The sequence below is a fragment of the Oratosquilla oratoria genome, chromosome 37, assembly GCF_046742065.1.
Source record: "Oratosquilla oratoria isolate Oo_2021 chromosome 37, ASM4674206v1, whole genome shotgun sequence".
In the NCBI taxonomy this organism is placed as follows: Eukaryota; Metazoa; Arthropoda; class Malacostraca; order Stomatopoda; family Squillidae; genus Oratosquilla; species Oratosquilla oratoria.
The window spans coordinates 25,556,220-25,563,719 of record NC_134813.1 but is presented as its reverse complement, the minus strand read 5'-3'; positions in this window follow the sequence as shown (position 1 = coordinate 25,563,719).

Genomic DNA, 7,500 nt, shown 5'->3' with positions numbered 1-7,500 from the left:
CAAGTCACCTCTGAGTCTACGCTTTTTTAGGGAAAACAGATTCATATGTTTTAGTCGATTTTCGTATGATTTATTTTTGATATTTGGAATCAGTTTTGTGGCTCGCCGTTGTACTTTTTCCAGTCTGTCAATGTCTTTAATGAGATTCGGTGACCATACGGAAACAGCATATTCCAAATGTGGACGAACTAACGATTTATATAGCTTGTTAATGAGCGATGGACTTTTGAAATCAAAAGATCGCGCAATCAGTCCTAGAATCTTATTTGCTTTCTCAGAGGCTGAAATGCACTGCTTGGATGATTTGAGGTCGTTACTGATGATTGCCCCGAGATCTTTTTCACTATCCACTTTTGTTAACGAATTTCCAAATAACTTGTAATCGTACTTACTGTTATTTTTACCTATGTGCATTACCTTGCATTTACTTGTGTTAAATTTTATTAGCCACTTTTCAGACCATTGCTGTAATTTATCTAAATCTTCTTGAATATCTAATTGGTTTAAGTGATCATTTGCCACTCCGCACAGTTTTGTATCATCAGCAAATTTGGAAACAGTAGATTTTAGTCCATGGTCTATATCATTTATATATACTATGAATAGAAGTGGCCCAAGAACGGAACCCTGAGGAACTCCACTTGTAATATTTTTCCATCTAGAGGTTTTTCGATTTAAAACAACTCTGTTTTCGACCATTCAACCAATTACTAGTCCACAAGACCAAGAACGTTACACTAAGAATAACATTCAGACACTAGAATTATAATAAATCCGCAACATGAATGTAATATGAACTTCTCACTAGAAATACAGAAATACAATAGTAATTCAGTAGAAATATGAGAGTACCATTAGAGTAACAGTATCACTAAAATTACAGAACATGAGAAACAACACTAAAACAGACATTCCACACAAGAAATATAAAAACATAAAAGTAATACAGTAAAGACATAGCAATAACATAACAGGATCTTCAGACCAGGACAGTAATACAACAAATACATCAAACTAGAAATACACGAACACAGGACTACTAGAACAGAAATGAAATGCAATAATTATACAACAAAACTATCACTTAGGAATACAGGAACATAAGGTATAGTGTGAATTTGGCAGGAATATGATTCAAAATGGTATGATTTGATATAATATAGAATAATGTAATCTGATATAAAATATATATACATATATCAATATCTTTTTCCTCCTTATAAGGGAGGTAGCCAAAGGCAAAAGCATAAACCCACTCCCACCCATTTCATCCTCACATACTTCACTCCTACTGGATGACGGTTCATCCCTGCATCTCGTCCACTGCCTTGGGTCAGAAGCAATGTAGCAAGACACAGCACATCCAACAGCAAGGCCGCTTCACTTAATCGTCGACCCTCCTTGCCGTCCCCTCATGCAGACAAAGAGAAGACGGGGAGAAGTTCCTTCGAGCTGCATGAAAATATCATTCGCATATACTCTTTCATCCCCCATCCCTCACCCACACCCTTCCATGCATCACAGCATCCATACACAACCATTCTCCACTCACTCCTATCTTCAGTCTTTCTCCTAGCTTCCTAAACAGACATTCCCCTCTTTCCCAGTGCCCCTTTTACCCCATCCATCCATCTCATCCTTGGTCGCCCCCTCATGCTCACTCCTTCCACCTCTACCATCCACACCTCTTTTTGTCATTTTTCTTCACTCATTCTTTCCATAAATTACTTTCAAAATGCCTTGGTGGTTTAAAGAGTGTAATGAGAAATAGACATTTGGGAATGGATGCGAAGAGGAGACTGTATGAAGGAGTGATTGTGCCAACAGCACTGTATGGGGCAGAAACGTGGAACTTAAGAGAAGAAGAGAGAAGGAGTTTGAATGTGTTTGAGATGAGGTGTCTGAGAAGTATGGTGGGGGTTACTAGGCTAGATAGAGTGAGAAATGAGGAGGTGAGGAGGAGAACAGGGGTGAAAAAGGATTTGGGAGATAGGGTTGATGAAAGAATATTAGGATGGTTTGGACACATGGAAAGAATGAGTAAAGAAAGACTAGTAAAAGAGGTATGGAAGGCAGATGTGGAGGGAGTGAACATGAGGGGACGTCCTAGGATGAGGTGGATGGATGGGGTGAAGGGGGCTTTGGGGAAGAGGGGAATGTCTGTTGAGGAAGGAAGGGAGAGGACGGAAGACAGAGGTGAGTGGAGAATGGTTGTATATGGATGATGTTGTGACTGCATGAGGAGGAATGGGCGGGGAAGTGGGGGGTGGGGTAGTATGTGTGAGTAAATTTTGACGCAGCCCGAAGGGATTTCTCCCCGTCCTCGCCTTATATGCAAAGGGGGACGGAGAGGGGGGGTCGCCGATTAAATGAAGCGGCCTCGCTGTGGATGTACTGTGTCTTGCGACACTGCTTCTGACCCAGGGCGGTGGGCAGGGTGCAGGGATGACCCGTCATCCAGGAGGTGCTCAGATGAGAGGAAGGGTGGGAGGGGTGTGGAGTGTATTTAGGGATGAAATGGGTGGGAGTGTTTTTATGCCTTTCCCTTTTTGGCTACCTCCCTTGGAAGGGGGAAAAAGCCTTGGTATATGTATGTATGTATTCTTTCCATGTGTCCAAACCATCCCAATACTCTTTCATCAACCCTATCTCCCAACTCCCTTTCCACCCTCGTTCTCCTCACCTCTTTTCTCACTCTATCCAGCCTAGTAACCCCTCCCATACTTCTCAGGCATTTCATCTCAAACACATTTAAACTCTTCCTCTCTTATGTTCCATGTTTCTGCCCCATACAGTGCTGTCGGCACAATCACTCCTTCATACAATCTCCTCTTAGCATCCATCCCCAAATGTCTATTTCTTATTACACTTTTTAATCCCCCAAGGCATTTACTTGCTCCTCTCAATCTACATTCTACCTCCACCTCCACTCCCACTTTCCCTCCACATTCGCACCCAAGTATCTTAAGTTATCCACTTCCTCCAGTCTCTCTCCCTTAATAACCACTTCCAACTGCTGCCATCCTCTACCCTTGTACAGTTCATTACCTTACTATTACTAGCATTTATCTTCAACTCCTTTCTCACACCTTCCCAAACTCCGTCACTAACTTCCCTAATCCCTTCTCTGATCCCGCTACAAGCGCAGTGTCATCAATAAACAACAACTGGTTTGTCTCCCACTTTTCTCTATTTTCTTTATCTCCAATTCCAGCCCATCATCCTTGCGTTACCTCTCGCACTACCTCATCAATGTATAAATTGAACAGCCAAGGTGACATAACACATCCCTGGTGAAGTCCTACCTTTACCTCAAATCACTCACTCTCTCCATTTCTAGTTCTAATTCTAATTCTATGATATAATATAATATAACATAATATAATATAATAGGACAAAATAATATGATACAATACAATATAATACAATATAGAATATTATGTAATATATGATGTGATATAATATAATATATATGACATGATATAACATAATAAAATGTAATATAATATGATATACGATAATATAGTATGATATACTACGTTATAATAAAACATAATATAGTATTGATATAATATAACATATGATATAATAACAATATCAAACAATATAATACATTACAATATGCAACAAAACCTCGTTTAGCATTTTGGCTGCAAATCCCTAAGAGGCAACAAGGCCAAGGTTGAGTCGCTTATCTAACCCGAGGTCAATTTCTAGTGAGAGTGTCTTAGATTCTAAGAAAGTCTCTCTCTCTCGCTCTCTCTCTCTCTCTCTCTCTCTCTCTCTCTCTCTCTCTCTCTCTCTTTTTTTTTTTTTCTTTTTTTGCCTGACCATCTACGTCTTGTACCGGACAGGTAACTGGGTACCGGGGGGTACCGGGGTGTAGGATTGGGAGAGTACCGGGTCTGAACACCTGGTACCATTACCAGCTCTCCCCGTGTTGCTTCGGGTGTGTTTGAAATCTGCATTGTTGAGAAGTAAGACCCGGCTCGAACCACTGCGTCTCTTTTCAGAGAGAAAGAGAGGAATGAAGATAGAGAGCAAGAGAGAGAGATAGATAGATAAAGAAAGAGAGAAAGAGAGAAAGAAAGAGAGAGAGAGAAAGAGAGAGAGAGAGAGAGAGAGAGAGAGAGAGAGAGAGAGAGAGAGAGAGAGAGAGAGAGCAAGAGCAAAAGAGTAAGAGAGGGGGAGAGAAATGGAGAGAGAACAAGAGAGAGAGAAAGAGAGAGAGAGAGAGAGAGAGAGAGAGAGAGAGAGAGAGAGAGAGAGAGAGAGAGAGAGAGAGAGAGAGAGAGAGAGAGAGAGAGAGAGAGAGAGAGGGAAAGAGAGAGAGAGAGAGAGAGAGAGAGAGAGAGAGAGAGAGAGAGAGAGAGAGAGAGAGAGAGAGAGAGAGAGCAAAAGAGTAAGAGAGGGGGAGAGAGAGAGAAACAGAGATAAAGAAAGATTCTGAAAGAAACATAATACATGTACTTTTAATGATTAGAAACAACAACAATAACGACAGCAACAACAGTAACAACAACAACAATAACAAGTGATCTTGTTTGTTAGTGCTTAGTGAGTAGGGGTAGGGATGGGGGAGGTGGGGGAAGGTTTTGGGGGAGGTGGGGGAAGGTTTTGAGGGAGGTGGGGAAGGTTTTGGGGGAGGTGAGGGGAAGGTTTTGGGGAAGGTGGGGAAGGTTTTGGGTGAGGTGGGGGAAGGTTTTGTGGGAGGTGGGGGAAGGTTTTGTGGGAGGTGGGGGAAGGTTTTGGGGGAGGTGGGGGAAGGTTTTGGGGGAGGTGGGGGAAGGTTTTGGGGGAGGTGGGGGAAGGTTTTGGGGAGGTGGGGGAAGGTTTTGGGGGAGGTGGGGGAAGGTTTTGGGGGAGGTGGGGGAAGGTTTTGTGGGAAGCGGGGGAAGGTTTTGGGGGAGGTGGGGGAAGATTTTGGGGGAGGTGGGGAAGGTTTTGGGGGAGGTGGGGAAGGTTTTGGGGGAGGTGGGGAATGTTTTGGGGGAGGTGGGGAAGGTTTTGGGGAAGGTGGAGGAAGGTTTTGGGGAAGGTGGGGGAAGGTTTTGGGTTAGGTGGGAGAAGGTTTTGGGTTAGGTGGGAGAAGGTTTTTGGTGGGAAGGTTTTGGGTTAGGTGGGAGAAGGTTTTAGGGGAGGTGGGGGAAGGTTTTGGGGGAGGTGGGGGAAGGTTTTGGGGGAGGTGAGGGAAGGTTTTGCGGGAGTTGGGGGGAGGTTTTGTGGGAGGTGGGGGAAGGATTTGGGGGATGTGGGGGAAGGTTTTGGGGAAGGTGGAGAAGGTTTTGGGGAGGTGGGGGAATGTTTTGTGGGAGGTGAGGGAATGTTATAGGGGAGGTGGGGGAAGGTTTTGGGGGAGATAGGGGAAGGTTTTGTGGGAGGTGGGGAAGGTTTTGGGTGAGGTGGGGGAAGGTTTTGGGGGAGGTGGGGGGAGGTTTTGGGGGAGGTAGGGGAGGGTTTTGGGGGAGGTGGGGGAAGGTTTTGGGTTAGGTAGGGGAAGGTTTTGGGGGAGGTGGGGGAAGGTTTTAAGGGAGGTAGGGGAATGTCTTGGGGGAGGTGGGGGAATGTTTTGGGGGAGGTGGGGGAAGGTTTTGGTGAAGGTGGGGGGAATGTTTTGGGAGAGGTGGGGGAAGGTTTTAGGGGAGGTGGGGAAAGTTTTTGGGGGAGGTGGGGGAAGGTTTTGTGGGAGGTGGGGGAAGGTTTTGGGGGAGGTGGGGGAAGGTTTTGGGGAAGGTGGGGGAATGTTTTGGGGGAGGTGGGGGAGGAATGTTTGGGGTCGGGTCAGGAAAAAGAGGGAGGAGATAGGGAAATGAAAGGAGTGGAGGAGATAGAAGAAAGAGAAAGAGGAATAGGGAGGAAAGAGAGGAAGAGAAAGAGGAGGAGAGAAGAGAAAGAGAATTGAGAGAGAGAGGGGAGAGGGGAGAAGAGGAGGAGAGGAGAAGGAAGAGGGAGAAAGGGGGAGAGAGAGAGAGAGAGGGAGAAATTAGGGATGGGTTATGCTGGGGAGCAAACGGGGAAGGAGTGGGAGGGAAAGGGTGAGGAGGAAGAAGGAAAGATGGGGAAGGGGGGAGAGTCAAAGTTGGGTAGGGAATGGTATAAAAGGAGGAATAGAAAAAGAAAAAGGGAATAGATGAGAAATAGAGGATGAAAGGGGATAAAGTGATTTAGGAAGAAAATTCAACTCCATATATATATATATATATATATATTATATATATATATATATATATATATATATATATATATATATATATATATATATATATATATATATATATATATATATATATATATATATATATATATATATATATATATATATATATATAATATATATATATATATATAATGAGAAATAGACATCTGGGAATGGATGCTAAGAGGAGGTTATTTGAAGGAATGATTGTTCTGACAGCACTGTACGGTACAGAAACATGGAACATAAGAGAGGAAGAAAGAAGGAGTTTAAATGTGTTTGATATGAAATGTCTGAGAAGTATGATAGGGGTTACTAGGCTAGATAGAGTGAGAAATGAGAAGGTGAGGAGGAGAACAGGGGTGGAAAGGGAGTTGGGAGATAGGGTTGATGAAAGAGTATTAGGATGGTTTGGACACATGGAGAGAATGAGTGAAGAAAGATTAGTAAAAGAGGTGTGGAAGGCAGAGGTGGAAGGAGTGAATATAAGGGGGCGTATTAGAAAGAGATGGATGGATGGGGTAAAAGGGGCATTACAAAAGAGAGGAATGTCTGTTGAGGAATGACGGGAGAGGACAGAAGATAGGGGTGAATGGAGAAGGGTTGTGTATGGATGATGCTGTGATGCATGAGGAGGAGCGGGTGGAGGATGGGGGGTGAGAAAGTATGTATGAGAAATAATTTGACGCAGCCCGAGGGGATTTCTTCCCGTCTTCTCCTTTTTTGCATGAGGGGTCGCCGAATTAATGAAGCGGCCTTGCTGTGGATGTGCTGTGTCTTGCGACACTGCTTCTGACCCAGGGCAGTGGGCAGGATACAGGGATGACCCGTCATCCAGGAGGTGCCAAGATGAGAGGGAGGGAGGAGGGCGGAGGGGAGTGGAATATGTAGGGGATGGAATGGGTGGGAGTGGTTTCTATGTCTTTTTCTTTTTGGCTACCCCCCGTGTAAGGGGGAACAAAGCCTTTGGTATATGTATGTATAAATATACACACACACATATATATATATATATATATATATATATATATCTATATATATATCTATATCTATATTTATATATATATATAGAATATATATATATAATAATATATATATATATATATATATATATATATATATATATTAATATATATTATATAATATATATATATATATTATATATTTATAAATATATATATATATATATATATATATATATATATATATATATATATATAACTTTTTCTCTATTAGTAACGAACTAGCACCAGGTGATTTAATTCAGCTGAGATGGATCTCTGGAACTGAAATATATAAGATAT